Source organism: Odocoileus virginianus, chromosome 27 (assembly GCF_023699985.2).
Source record: "Odocoileus virginianus isolate 20LAN1187 ecotype Illinois chromosome 27, Ovbor_1.2, whole genome shotgun sequence".
NCBI classification, from domain to species: Eukaryota; Metazoa; Chordata; class Mammalia; order Artiodactyla; family Cervidae; genus Odocoileus; species Odocoileus virginianus.
This window is the reverse complement of record NC_069700.1, coordinates 18,950,624-18,965,676: the sequence shown is the minus strand read 5'-3', so window position 1 is coordinate 18,965,676 and position 15,053 is coordinate 18,950,624. Positions and strand designations below refer to the sequence as shown.

The 15,053-nt window shown below is 48.2% G+C and overlaps 1 protein-coding gene across 1 annotated transcript in view; it reads right to left on the bottom strand.

Moving 5' to 3' along the window:
* Positions 1 to 12,611, bottom strand: part of ELOVL5 (ELOVL fatty acid elongase 5) — a 66,236-nt gene extending 53,625 nt beyond the window's left edge. The window contains exon 1 of the mRNA XM_020902627.2: positions 12,431 to 12,611. The gene's annotated coding sequence lies outside the window, so the exon portion shown is untranslated. The remainder of the gene's footprint in view (positions 1 to 12,430) is intronic.
* Between the last annotated feature and the right edge of the window lie 2,442 nt (positions 12,612 to 15,053).

Below are 15,053 nucleotides of genomic sequence, written 5' to 3'. Positions count from 1 at the left end.
CAGTCCTGTCTCCTCAATCCCACACTCAAGCGCTGTTTCCACGCGCTTGTGCCACCGACATATACATGGTGCGTCTGCACCTCAGTCCCAACAAGCCAAGCCTCCCTGCCTCCTGACTCCATCCAGGTGATTCTGCTCTTGCCCAATCACCTTCCAGGAACCCAGTCCTGAAAGCACGCTCCCCCCTGCATGGATCCCAGGCCAGCCCTGTGACTCCAGTCACCCTACCCCCATCCTGTCCTGTCCTATCACCTCTTTGCCAGAACCGTCTTCTATGAACTCCTTGGCCTCCAGAACCTCCCCGCATCCAATCCATCTAATCCATACATCTTTCACACTGATCTCTTAAAGCTCAACTCATTCACTCAGCACACACTTACTGACTGCTGTGTCAGGTAACCAAGGACCACAAACTTAGTGGCTTGTTGTTGTATTAGTCGCTCAGTCGTGTCCAATTGTGTGACCCCATGGACTGCAGCCCACCAGGCTCCTCTGTCCACGGAATTCTCCAGGCAAGAATACTGCAGCAGGTTGCCGTTCCTTTCTCCAGGGGATCTTCTTGACCCAAGGATCGAACCTGGGTCTCCCGCACTGCAGGCAGATTCTTTACCGTCTAAGCCACCAAGGAAGCCCCAGAAGTTCTTTTAACAACACAAGTGCATCTTATAGGTCAGAAGTCCAAAACGGGTCTCACTGGACTAAAATCAAGGCACGGGCCTGACTGCTTTTTGGAGGCTTTATGGGAGAATCCTTCTGGCCTTTTCCAGCTTCTACAGGCTGCCTTCCATCGCTCCACTGTTACCTCCTCTGTCCTCAAGGTCAGCAACACTGGGCCCAGTCTCCTCACACCCCACCCTTCTCATTCTTTCCAACCCCCCTCTTCCACATTTAAGGACCCTTGAAAAGTGAAAGTGAAAGTCGCTCAGTCATGTCCTACTCTTTGCGACCCCATGGACTACACAGTCCAAGGAATTCTCTAGGCCAGAATACTGGAGTGGGTAATCTTTCCCTTCTCCAGGGGATCTTCCCAACCCAGGGACCAAACCCAGGTCTCCTGCCTTGCAGGCGGATTCTTTACCAGCTGAGCCACGGGGGAAACCCCTTACGGACCCCTGGGGGCTGGTTACACTGAGCCCACCCGGAAAACCTAGGCCGCTCCAGCTGACGGGCAGCCTTAATTCTCCACACGGTCACAAGTGGTGGGGCGCTGGGACACATCTCTGAGGGACTTTATTCTGCTGCCCGCAAGCACCTGATATGAGGATCTGGGCATGGCCAACATGCTGTCAAAGCTCCAGTCAGTCCTTTAACACCAAATGTTAACTGGCCCCCAGTGCTTAAAGAGTTACGCCTAAACCACTTAATCTTACAGGGAAGCCTTCCTTGATTTCGAAACACTCCCACGGGATTTACTTTATCTCCCTGAAGTCCGTTCGTACTGATCTCAACCTGCAGAACTGGGAGCACCCAGCTCACCCACTTCTGCTCACAGCCACTCCAGGGCCTGCACCGTGCTCGTCCCCGCAGACGCTCTCCACGCTCCAGCTCACACACCACCTGCCCTCTCCGACGCCCAACAAAGCCCTGTGGCCCCAGCTGGCCATTCGGCAGGGACACAAAGAGTTCAGGCGGGGGGGGGGGGGGGTGCCCCAGCGCTGCCGCCAGCTGACTGTGCGGCCCGGCCCCGCCATCTGATCTCTCCGCCTTGCTTTCATCAGCTGTCCGGTGAAAAGCAGCCCAAACTATTTCTAAATCTGCTCCCAGTTCTAGGAAATCCTCCATCCCGAAAGCCACTATCCAATCAAGGTCAGCATCACATCAGCTGAACTACTGCACGCCCTCCTGATGGAGGGTCCCTGCCTCTGGTCTTGGCATTGCTTCCCACTTCCCAAAGAGCATCTTTCCAGGTTACGCCTCTCAAAACCAGTTAAAGGCTCATAGGACAATGCTCAGATCCCTCAATGTGGCCTCAGGCCCCTGCATCCTCCTTTGCTTCTCCTTATAATCAGTTCCTCATGTGCTACCTGCCTCCTCCTTCACAGCCTCTGCCTGAACGCCCGCTTCCGCTCTCCAGCAGGCAGATGTCTGCTCAGTCTGCAGGCACCCTTCCCCGGCCCCCTGGGTCTGATTTAGGGGGTCCCTTCCTGTCTGCCCACAGCACCCCACACTGCGCTCTCAGTGCTCGTCACTATGGTACCAGCATCTGTTCCCTGTCAGTCTCTTCCACAGACTCCAACTTCCACATGGGCAGCACAGTCACTCTCATCCACCCTAGTACAGGCTGGGGGGCAGTCACCAGGATTCCGGGTACAGCGGCAGGACTCTGAGCTGCCCACAGCCACTCAGAATCAAGATGAGAATTCTCAGTCTGTCTGCAGATTCGTGAGGCTGCATGTTTAAAGTCCTGGTTAACGGAGACATAAGCGACACTGTCGAGGGTTGGTTTCTGGGAACTTCCCTTAAGAGAAAACACGACTGAATCCTCAGCCCCTTCTACTGTGTCTCCTTCTCCATCCTGCTGCCTCTGAGCCCGACACATAGTGAGCTAGGAGCCTGCAGCTGGTCATCCTTGTACCCTTTCCCCAGCCCTTTGTGCAAAATACAAGTAACACCTTGTTTTGAGATGCCATCAGTGGAGCCATTATTCTGGGGTCTCTGTCACTAGCACTCAAACCTAGTGGCAACACACAGCCCTACCCACAGCACCAATAATGATCTACTGCGCCAGGTTCATACCTCACCTCTCCCACTGGGTTACGATCTGTCAGTAGATGTACTGTCGTATGTCTCTGCAGGATCCAAGCGCTAGAGCAGGGGGCAGCAGAGAACACGAGGGGGAGTAAGTGTGCATGGTCAGTGAATCAGTGACCACGTGGCAACTGAAGCAGACAGGCTCCGTCCAACCTACATGGGCCGCCTTAACTTGGCTCAGTGTTGAGGCCAACCAAAATTAGGTTAAAAAGAGAGTGTCAGTTTCGACCATTATTTGACCAGGGAATAGCCAAAAGGTTAGACACCAGCGTGCGTTCTCTTCCTTCTCTGGGCACAGTGCCACAATAAATCCCTGGCTCATTCCACCTAAAAGCTCTACCAGGTAACATGCAAATAAAATAAGCAAGGCCCTTTAACACAGCACGTTGAAACAGCAACCTCTGCTCCTGGCAGACGGCAGGGGGATGTCTAGCAATTTGCTCTATTCCCTCAGCCTGGCTGGGGGAACAGCAACCCTAAGGAGGGACTCCAGCCCCCTAAGGCTGCTGTCTCCCAGGGCCGGCTTCCCGGGTGGGCTCCTCATCTGTGCAGTGTTACAAACTCTCAAACTTCTCAGGCTATTGAGGCATACTCACCTTTCACAAAGCCATAAGCACAGATTACAGAACTGATTATACCCAAACGGTACACAGAGAGAGAAACATTTATGCAAATAATTGCCAGATACCTACCACATGCCAGACAGCACACAGGTACCAAGGATACACAGGGAACATGCCAGACCTGGAGCAGAGAGGGGAGGAAAGCACTCGATGTCCTCCCCTGATGAGGAGGAGGCTGACACACACAGAGGTCAGCTATAACCAAGGTTACAAGAGCCAGAAGGGGTAGGAACTGCTAACTGAGTAAATAGCATCAGAGGTTCCAGGGTGTGTGAGTCTGACTTACAAGGAACAGGGCCTTTTCTGCTGTTTAGTTGGCTTTGCTTTCGTGTGTTTTTGTCAGTGGGGAGCAATCGAGGAAGCAGTGCTGAGCAGAGATGGAGCTGACAGGGCAGGTGGGGAGAAGTGAGTCTGTGGGGTGTTCAGGTGAGAAGTGCAGGCAGCAAGTGAAGCGGGATCAAGGATGGCCCTAAGGGAAAGTAAACGAAGCTTTCAGTATGGAGTGTGTGGATCCCACTGACGTGTCAGAAGATCTCTGTGACAGCCAGGCTGGGACCTGAACAGAGAGAGGCAGAAAGGAGCCAGGGGAAACCGGCTGCAAGGGCTGGCGTGCTGTGAAGGCAGGGCGGCAGCGGACACAGCAGAGCCCAAATAGACAACACCTGGTGACTGACAGATAGAAGAAAGGAGGAAGGATGTGGTTGATGGGAGAAGGACCCTGGCACCGATGGCCTGGGCAAACTGGTGACGGGGATGCTCCGGGTCGTGCCGGCAGATGGGAGACAGGTTTGGAGGGCGACCAAGTGAATCAGCTGATGGGAAGTTGGAGCTTCTGATGAATCTGGAGCTCAGAAGACAGAAGTGGATTAGAAATAAATGTCTGAGATGGACAGCAGGTGGGCAGGTGGATACGTGAATCCGTGGACAAGGAAATCACCCACTGAGATTGGGTTTCCAAGAGTACTTTGCAATGATTCACCTACATTTTGAATTTTGGAAGTCCTTTATTACATGCCAGTCTCATTTGTAAAAAGATGGTAAACTCAAGCATGGAGCTCCGTACCAGGGCCGGATGTAGGGCACCCACCATCACTCTGTATTCAGAGCCACCTTCCTCTGGGGTTACTGAGCCTCTTCCAAACTACCATGTCTTGCAAAGCAAACAGGAAGGAGCTGCCATAACAAGCATAGTACATAAAGCATTCTCCGGGACATGAGGTCCCGAAACACTGTATTTAAGGGCTTATTTGGAGAAGCTCTGACCTGTTTCACAAGGCAACCACCTTCTTGGATGAAGCAGACTTGCAGACAATCAACGGCTGCACTGATGAGGACAGGCAATCCTCTGCAAGTCTCTAACTGGTCCCTTAAAGACCCGGCTTCAGGAGACTGAGCTCTACTTCAACCCCATTTCTAACATACAAATCAGACTGCAATTACAAGTGGCCGGGAGATAAACATTTAAGAGGCTTTTAAGCAACATCATCTGCTGTGAGCAGCTGCTTGTAATTCTAAATCTGACTGCAGCCTCTTAACTGATGTGATTCCTTGAATATTCAAAATAAATTATCATGTTCTCCAAGACAATCCATTACAAAATATACAAAGGCAGTGTTACAGCCTCAGCTTAAATGAAAAGAGAATGGAGGGACATAATTAACAGATAAGTTATGCACCCCCTCGAGAGAAAAGGTCTTAGATTTTAAATTCAAACAGCGTAACATAAATAAGGATATGACAGGAAAACACATTTCTTTTTTATTAAAAAAAAATTCAATCTAAACCCCCACATTTTATAATTGCTCAGGTGTGGGGTGCGAGGGGGGCGATAAGAGGAACAGGCAGAGTTAAAATGTATTTAAAAAAGAAAAAAGCCTACTACCATGTGGCATATTTAAAAGCAAACACAACCCACTAATTATCTATCATCTCCTCGACAGCCAACGGTTATTTTACCACCTGGTTACATTCCATGCTAATATATAAACCACTCTGAATTCTGTGATCCTCGTAGTTTAGGGATTATGGTACTTAGAGCCATCATAATATTGTCAGACCTAGGGACCCACACCCAGAAAGAAAACTAAGAAGTCCTAAAAGAGAAAGAATCCCAGGAGAACTAAAGGGGTGGGGAAGGTGTTAGCCTCAACAACCTGAACAAGCAGCCTTTAATCAGGCCCATGTCAGAAGGATCTAGATGTTCTCAAAACACATAGGATGTACATCTCTGCCCAAGGGAAAGCAGGAGGCTCCCAAGAGGATGAGGGTGCCCTTCCCTCCCAGCCCACACCGCTCAGGTCTTACACACCTCCTAGATCAAACCCAGGTGGGCCTGGGGCCAGACAAGGAAACTGATGCTGGACACCTTCGACCAGGCTGGATCCAAACCCTGCCTCTGCCACCTGCAAGCTGGGAAGCCTTGAACAAGTCACCTAACTTTCTGTGCCTTAGTTTCCTCATCTGTAAAACTTGGGGTACCTACCTCATGGGGGGGCTTTGGTGGTGAGGTACCTTAGAAAAGTACCTAACGTAGTGTATTTAGCACCCACAAATCAGCCTCATCCTCCTCCTAAGTCCCAAAGTATTACACTGCTCAAATGCAGCATCACTTATTCTTCTGAAGAACATTATTCAGCTGACTCAATCTTCTATTATAAACAATGCTTCAGTGAACGTTCTAGTCAATAGAGAGATTTTTTTTTAATGATGCTCACCAAATTCAGTCAGTCCCCTACTTAATTTTTATGTATAATACTGATAGTCTCAACAGCCCCTCCGCCCCAAAGTAGGCACAGAAGTCTCAGAGGTGCAGCGATTGGCCCACTAATGCCTGCCCAGTTCTCAGGGCACAGCTGGACCCCTGGTTCCATGCAGCTGCTAACCTGAAAGGCCTCTTCTCCAGTCCCCTCCATACTGCTTTGCTAACTTTTAAAAGCATGTAGTAGATACTTTGAATAAATGCACTTTAGATCCATAGTAAACATTTGGAAATTTTGTAAGAGGTAAACTCAAACTTTCACAAAGGTACATATCAGCTCAAAAACAGGGCAGACACAAGTGTCAACAGCTCCTATAAATATTAAGGTAATGTACTTTTTCTGCCAAAGCCTGAAGCAGAGGTACCCTAAACGCTACCCCCAAGGGACATCAGCACATGGCGAAACTTCCCAGTGAAGCAAATGAATAATTACTGAATTCGGTGTCATGAGAACTATTCTTTGGGGAAGGAGAAATTCACATCAATTACTTTGTAGGAGCATGTGCCGTGCCAAGACAAAAGGAACAGGTACTCCAGGGTTCAGGATAACTCAGAGAAGGACTGGAGTGGCCAACTCTCCAGTGTGGCTCTAATTAGGCCTGTTTAGTATGCATGTATAAGAGGTTAGCTCTGACAGGGTGAAAGTGTTGACAACAGGGGAAGAATTGTAACATAGAGATGGAACCTGTAACGAGCATATGCTCACAAGAGGGTGTGAACTTAGTATAAGGACTGTCATTTGAAGCTGCAGTTGTTTCAAGAAAATGGTTATTCTAACCAGAGAAAGCATGAGAGTCCCAGCACTAGAAATCTTAAGTGAAAAACTATTCTCTAAACCCCAGTCAGCAAGAAGACATCAAACAAAAGGTACTGAAGTCTAGCAAGATACAAGGAACACTGAGGTTATCACACACCACTGCGCGCAAATGGGACCAGAAGGGGTATGGGCAGGGAGGACAGGATTCAGTCTTCCTAAAAACTGAGCAAGTATGACTATTTTCAATCCAGGGGCCACACAATTTTAAAAGCAAATGTATTCGAGTCAAATAAAAGTATCCTCATGGAGGAAACATGTCAGAAGGAACCAAGCGGCTTGGTAGTGTAACATTTATGGGTTGAAATCAGGACGGGATGGGAAGGCGCATCTATGACACAAACCCCAACATGAGGAGGATCTACCTTTCTGAACAACTATCTCTGCTAGGCCAGAATAACTCCAGCGGTTACGTTTAACTTCTTAAAGAGAAAACTGTAATTTCCACCCCTGATTTCTGACATCTACCTTTCAAAGACCTAAAGGATTTCAACTTTCATTCTCTATCCCTGATCAAACAGAAGCAAAGGATTTGCTCTCTGCAAAAGCGAAATAAAAAATTTTTGTTCTGAAAGGATCCTGAAATTCACCTTGGTGTAATTGTTTACTTTTAAAATAAAGGGCCAACGCCCAGAGTTGATTTAAGGTTGATGGCCGGTTTAGGATAACAAACCAGGGCAGCCAGGTTCTATACAAGGATGAGGCACCCTACCCAAACCACTGTGCCTTCCAAACCTCTCAGATTACTTCCATTACAATAAACAAAGGAACACGCATGTGCTTTACTATAATCCTGTATTACAATGTTTATTTTATAAGGCAATGTTTATTTTATGTGAGTTTAGGTAATTCAGTGGATGAGAGGACCCAGAGGCCTTGGTTCTTACTCTGCCAGCAACTGACTCCACAAGCTCACCAATACTGAGACTTTCCTTTTCTCATCCACAAGCACGCTGATTTCAGTAATATTAAAATGGGAAAGAGGGCTCGTGTGATTTTACCATGTCACTGATTACAAGCTTCATCACTAGCCAGGTATGTTAAAATGTGAAAAACTGTCTGAAAATTGATGAGATGTGGTGGAAACACATCCTTCGAATGCAGCAGACAAACACTGGCTGCAAAGAGGAATGGGGACCAGAGGGGGAGAAAGGGCCTGTCTGGATGGATCAGGGGCCCTTGAGATGTTTCCATTGCAGAACAAAGCCTCCTCTCCCTCCCTCTATGACACTGCAGTTCTTCTAACCCCCAGGCCCGAGAGCACCGTTCCTCTTGCTGGCCCTCAATCCGGCTGGTCTTCAAGTTGCATAGATCTTCTCCTAGAGACATTCTCGAAAGATTAGCGCGCTCCAGCTGTGCTTGTGGCCATGGCTCCAGCTGAGGCCTCACCGCTGCCCCGGCCTACTCCAACAGCCTCCAAGTCCGCCCTCATATCCCCTGTGTCCATCCTCACCAATCCATCCCACGCATTCTGACAACACTCATGTCCCTGGAGCACAACATTCACGATACACTCCTTCCAGTCCAAAAGCCTCAGTGGTCTTGTGACATCTCAGGAAAGACAATAGGCTAGGAGGGCAAGACCACCCAGGCTAGAATGCTTTGTGACCTTGGGCAAGCATCTAAACTTCTGAGCCTCCATTTCCTCACCTGTAAAGTGAGAATGCTTAGAGTACCAACTAATAGTACTTGAGAAAAATCCATGTAAGGGCTCAGTGCAGAGTCTGACACGCAGTAATAGTTTAATAAAAGTTAGCCCTTATTATCAACTACTTGTCCTTCTAACCTTTCTTTCCACTTCTGCCTGTCAGCTTCATGCATCTGGGCTACTTGCTTTAGTGTCCAGTGGTGCACTTGTCTGCTCTCTAAACTTTTTCTCCTAGAATGCCCATCATCTGTGCACCTGTAAGATTCCTCTATGATGGGTAAGCTGAAAATCAGATGTGGATTCCATTCTGTTTCATTTAATTCAATTCTCTCTTTGATGGGGCCTGACATCCTTGGAGGCCCTTATAGCTGATACTGGCAAACACCACTATATCCACAGAGACATTCCCTGAAGGTGTAGTTTAGCAGCCAGGTAGGTGAGGTGAAACTTAAATCCACATCCCCAGTTTGGGGTGGGATCCAGGATATCAGATTTCCACTCTTCTAGTTATTACTTCAAGTAACCAAGGCCTAAATCAAGGCCAAGGACCCTCTCTGGAAAATGGTGGAAGTTCCCATATGTGAATATGGTAACAGGGGGTTCTAGACAGTAACTGGCAGTCATCTTGCAAGATCAGCCTATGGACATAACAAACATCTGAGAAGACTTCAGAGAAACAGAACATAAGTTCTGCCTATGGGACTTTTCAGGTCGGGTGGTCATTTAAGCCCATCTGGCACTGGGTTCTCTGTCTCTTGCACAAAAAGCATCCTAACCAACTGGGCAGTGTGAGGTGTTGATAACCTGGCAAGCTCTGCCATAAAGCTTTCCCAGATACAGTGAGACAAGTCCCCCCCCCCCCAGAAATCTGCTTCTGATCCCCTTCTAGTCTAAGGTGCAGATTAAGTACAAGTGTAAAAGGATTAAAGTATAAGCCACTTCAGAAAGCCCTTTGGAGTCAGAAACTGTGTTGTTCAGCTTTGTATACAACCCTAAGACACACACACACAGCACACACTCAGTAACTGACAAGCCAATAAATTAATAGAGTGAATCAAATGTGGGCTAAAAGGAAAGAACAGACTTTACAGATGTGAAAGATGGCAAATTGTTAATCTTGGATGGCCTGAAGATGAACCTTTCATCATGAGGTTAGATTTTTAAGTTACAGACTAACAGAGTTACATAAAGGGCAGGGCCCACTGAACAAATCCAAGCAGCACAAGGACAGAGGACGGGACAGGTAAGTTGCAGGAGAGAGATCTACATGATTTGGACAAGTCACCTGGCATCTCTGGGCCTCGGTTCTCAATTCTTTATAAAAGAGGTAGGGGATATCACTTCCCACAGGGAGGCTGTAAGAATTATCTATGGAAAGCAACTATTAATAGGAAGGTGCCCACATCAGTAATACCTGAAACTGAATGTATGCAAAGACAAACCCATTGGGTAACTAAGGGAAACAGTAACTGTTCCCATCAGTAACATAAGAGTTGGTAGGCACAAAGAAGGGCTTATAAATAATTAGAAATTTTCTTAGGGGAGAGGGACAGGATGTGGCCGAGTGAGGGGCTGAGTAAAAAGTAGAACCATCATTCATACTCTCTACTATCTACTTAGGCATCAAAGTCACCCTAGAAGATGGTAAACAGCTTTGCCGTGATTTCTGTAATTCAAGTTGGAAATAAGACACCCAAGGACTGATACTCACTTCTACAAACAGAAGGACAATCAACAGTTATGCTGAGAGAAAACAAGGAGGTAGTGGCAAAGAGATCCTTGCAAACATCCCCAAATTAAGAATTCTGACACCTCTCCCCGCCCCCAAAGAAAAAGCTCAGTTGATCCCAGGGAAAGGGATAACTCACCTCATTTTCAACTGCGGCTTTGCTGGAATACGTGTCTGTGAAAACCTAGTTTTAAATATTTTCTCAGTTATTTGAGATTCTCCAGCTTTATTCCAGGCCACATCTGCTAAACCTCACTTCCCCTTCCCCAAGAAGAAAAATAAGTGAAGAAGAAACATTTATCAAACCACTACTTGGCAAGCCCCCATCCTGGGCACTTTCAACTGTATCATATCATGGAATCCCTAACAATTCTGCAACATGAAACCCGTGGACAGAAACGATTTCGAAATTGAGTCAAGAAGCTGAGGACAGAATCTGAAGTAATGAGGTACTGTTCTTGAAAAAAAAAATCTGACCATCAAATCTTAATACACTCTCTACTTTCACTTTCAGCTAAGTTCTGTTCTATATTCTGTAAAACTAGCCATCAGTGACCATCAGTAACATTCCTCCTTTTGTTTTCAGTTAGAAACAAAAAAGAATGCGAAAAACAATCTGTCTAGAAAAACTTCCTGCCGATGAAAAGTTATAATCTAGGGTAAGAATGTAAAAGGGACACGAGTGACATTTCTCGTACTGAGATTTCCCTGGAGAATCGCGAACAGCATCCAAGCGGACTGAAAAAGTGATGCGCTTGTCCCCTCACCGCGGATGGAAAGTTATAGGGTTCATCCACAGCCACCGAACGCCAAACAGGTTGTATCCGCATCTCTAGATTCTGCCCCAAGTGCTGTTGGCTGAGAGGTGCAAGCAAAACAAGTGCAAACCAACAGGTTATCTACTGTGTGGTTAGGGAAACAAAACCTAAGTTACAAAACCTAACAAGCAACACGAGCTCTTCCGTGCCACTCTATAAAGAAAGCACTTCCTGCCACCGGTCCCGCTATTAAAGAATTAAGGCTCACTCTCCCGTCGCAATCCTAGGTTCCGCAGCCCAGCTCGTAGGTCATGCACTGGATTCTTCCATTCGGGACTCCCCACCCCCACCCCAAAGTGGGCCAAATGCATTATCCAAATTTGCAATCAAGAAGCCAAGAGCTGAGCTCAACTACAGTCGTGAGCAGGGGAAACCATCAGCCTAAAAGTGCAAGGGCACGGAACGGTTGGTTGCAAGACACAGTTCTGAAGAACAAGTCTTGCTCCAGGCACGACTCCCTCCACCCCGAGGCGGGCTTGTGAACGCTGGGGTAGGGTGGGGGGCGAGTCTTATCTGCGTTTAAACTGTAAAAGAGGACTTTTCCTTGCTACTCGCAGCAGACACGACCCGGCCGAGAGCCGCTCCAGCCCGCGACCCCACCGCCCTCGCGCCCCGATTCCCTCAAGAGTAGCCCAGGTGGTTCCCGAGTCCCCGCCCCCGCGCTTCCCCACCGGCCTCATCCTCTCCGAGGACCGCTGGCTACAGTTATCTGGTTTTAATAAAGACCGAAGCGTTCCCAGGCTAGCGGGCTCGCCTCCGGGGCGGGGGCAGAGGCGGGAGGGCAAGAGAGAAAACGAAAGGCCCGAGGGGACCGACCCGCGCCGCGACCCCCCGGCCCCGCGGTGGTTCTCCCGGCTCACGCGGGTTTTGTTCTCCGAGGAAGCGCGATCGTTCTCGGGGCTCTTCCCTGGACCTCCGGCCGCGCGTTCATCTAGTCCGGCGGGTGAACCCGAGCGCAGAGCCCACCCGCCCTGCCTCCCGTAGACGAGCCGGGTGCATTCCCGCCGCGCCAGTCAGTGGGCACATCGCCTGCCGGCGGCTTCCACCGCTGAACAGGTGAGACAGCATCGCGCCAAAACGGCCGAGATGCCTGCCGTCGCGCCCTGAGACCCGGGTCCGGCGGGCTCCTTCGCCACGCGGTCGCAGCGCGGGCCGGGCCGGCAGTCGCTCGTGCGCACCGGGTTCAGAACCCAACCGCCGGGTTGCATCCCTCGGTCCCGGCCGCGCGTCGGAGCGGGTGTCATGGCCGAGCGGCGGCCAGCCGAAGTTTTCCGGAGCCGCCCGCTTACCTCTTAGGCCGAGCGCAGCGGCGGCTCGGAGAAGCGGCTAGGCGGCGGTGGCGGCGGAGCCCGGGGACCAGCCGAGCCGGGAGGAGGCTGGAGGGAGGTATCGGCCAGCAGGAGCAGCGGCGATGGGAAGAGGAAGGCGCCGGGTATCTACAACCAGAACCTGGGCTGACCGTGATGTCACAATGGCGCGGCCAGCCAATCGCCGTCCGGAGGCCGAATCTAGCGCTATGATGTCATGCGGCCCGGGAGCCAATCGTGAGACAATAGAACTTTCGTGATTGTAAATTCCAGAATCCGATGCAGTGGAGGGCCGTGGTCCGGGTTGGTCCCCTCTGGTTCACGTGTCTCTGGGCAATTTTATCCGCTTTCTTCCTAATAAGCCTGCGTGGAACGCAGAGCCTGCGCAATAGCACCGGTGAAGTTCCTGATGCCCTGAACTCCGCTTCTCTCAGTGCCAGGCGTGGCAGGGTTGTGTGGCTGCGTTTGGACGGCAGATGCCCACTGTGGTGCTGTCTCCTAGCGGGTTCTGGAAGGGAGCCAGTTCTTGATTTCAGGTGAAAGGGTTAAATGCCTACGGAGAGTATCAGAGCTAACGAAATAGGGCAGCAACAAAAAAAGTGCTGGAAACTGATGCTATAGCTTAACTCCCTGTTGGTAGATTTACCGTGATTTTTCTTAGGGATTCTGATTTTCCCTTAGTGGTCACTGCCAACTCCATTTTTCCTCAAGACTTTTTGTAGGAAATAAGGTGATGGAGTAAGTGACATATTTCGTGACAAGCACAAAAGACAAAGTGCTTTGTGTTCGGGGCATGAGTAGATCCTTGCTGTTTTTCATTGATATTTGGATAATTTAAGGCGTTCATCATCCTGGTATGCTATGCTTTCTTCATATCAGGTCTCAGAAATTAAACCTTTCTCCCAGTGCACTCTAATTGTATTTCTGTTACCCAGTGCCCATGGATCCAACACAGCCACCTATTTAATGCAGGAAAATTTATTTTACATACTTACAATGTGATGTTTATCATGTGCCAAGTGTGTTCCAGGCACTGGGCCATTACCCATTGCCGTAAGAATTAAGAGGTTCAACGTATATACAAATTAGGTAATGTAAACATACACAAATAACTGAGCTTTTTAATATCTGATTGCCATTCTACTCCACCAACACTGACAGCAGTTTTCAATATTATGCTTGGTGTAAAAAACTGCAAGAATTCCCTCCCCCATGTAAAATGATACAGTCAGGAAACAACAACTGTGCAGAATGGTAAACTGCTTTGACAGAAGCCAAGATACATAAGTTGATGAATAACTTTCTGTCAAGGGGCATGTGAAAAAGCATCTGTCAGAGGCATAGAGAGTTGAGCAAAGATGCCTCCCTTACTCTTCACTCTTCTGCTGGAAGTTCAAGGCCGGAGGTGGTTCAACTCTGTCACCCTATCCAAATCTATCTTAACAGGTTTTAAAATTTTCAAATGTAACTTGATATTCCAAAAATCTCAAGTTTTATACCACACAGAATTGTTTTTATTGTGTTTACCTATCAATAAAATGTTTTAAACCCATACTATCAAAATATCTGTTGTTTTTGGTTAGTCATTCAGTCGTGTCCAACTCTTTGCGACCCCAGGACTATAGTGCCCTCAGGACTATAGCCTGCCGGGCTCCTCTGTCCATGGAATTCTCCAGGCAAGGATACTGGAGTAGGTTGCCATTTCCTTCTCCAGGGGATCTTCCTGAGCCAGGAATCGAACCCAGGTCTCGTGCATTGCAGGCAGATTCTTTACTATCTGAACCACCAAATCTGTATTTATTTTAAATTATGGACTTATATGGGCTTCCCAGGTGGTGCTAGTGGTAAAGAATCCACCTGCCAATGCAGGAGACACAAGAGGCCTGAGTTCGATCTGTGGGTTGGAAAGATCCCTTGGAGAAGGGCATGGCAACCCACTCCAGTATTCTTGCCTGGAGAATCCCTTGGATGGAGGAGCCTGATGTACTTACAGTCCATAGGGTCGCACCGAGTCAGACACAACTGAAGAGACTTAGCATGCATGCACATGGACTTATGTAACTGTCATCATACATTAAATATTAAACATTTTTTTCTCATTTTAAGATAAATATAAAGTTTATTATAATTTTATTCCTATCTCCCAAAGGATGTCTTTTCACATGCTCTTGACAGACGCTTTAGTTATTATCTGTGTATCTTGGTTTCCATTAGGGCGTTTTTCACTCTGCATTGTAATTTCCTGATTGTCACATCGTGTTCAGTCTGTAGGGTGCTTGCACCTCCACTTTGAAGACCCCTACTTTAGATTGTAAAGTCTATTGGAAGGGAGTTTACTGTGTGTTGAATTTTGATCATTATTTATTCTCAGATATTACTACAGTCCTGATAAATAATAAAAGCTTAGTAAATATGTTTTAATAAGTATGTGAGCTCTTATCCTTGCCTCACCATCATCACATTGGTACTTCCATTTCCTGCTCCAGAACTCGAAAACTCTCTCAGATAGATAGGTCCCAAGACTGTTGACTCCTCTCAAACTTAAGCTAGTAAGGTCGTGTTCTTATTCTCTCCCCATCCAGAGACTTAGGGTTCCCAATACATA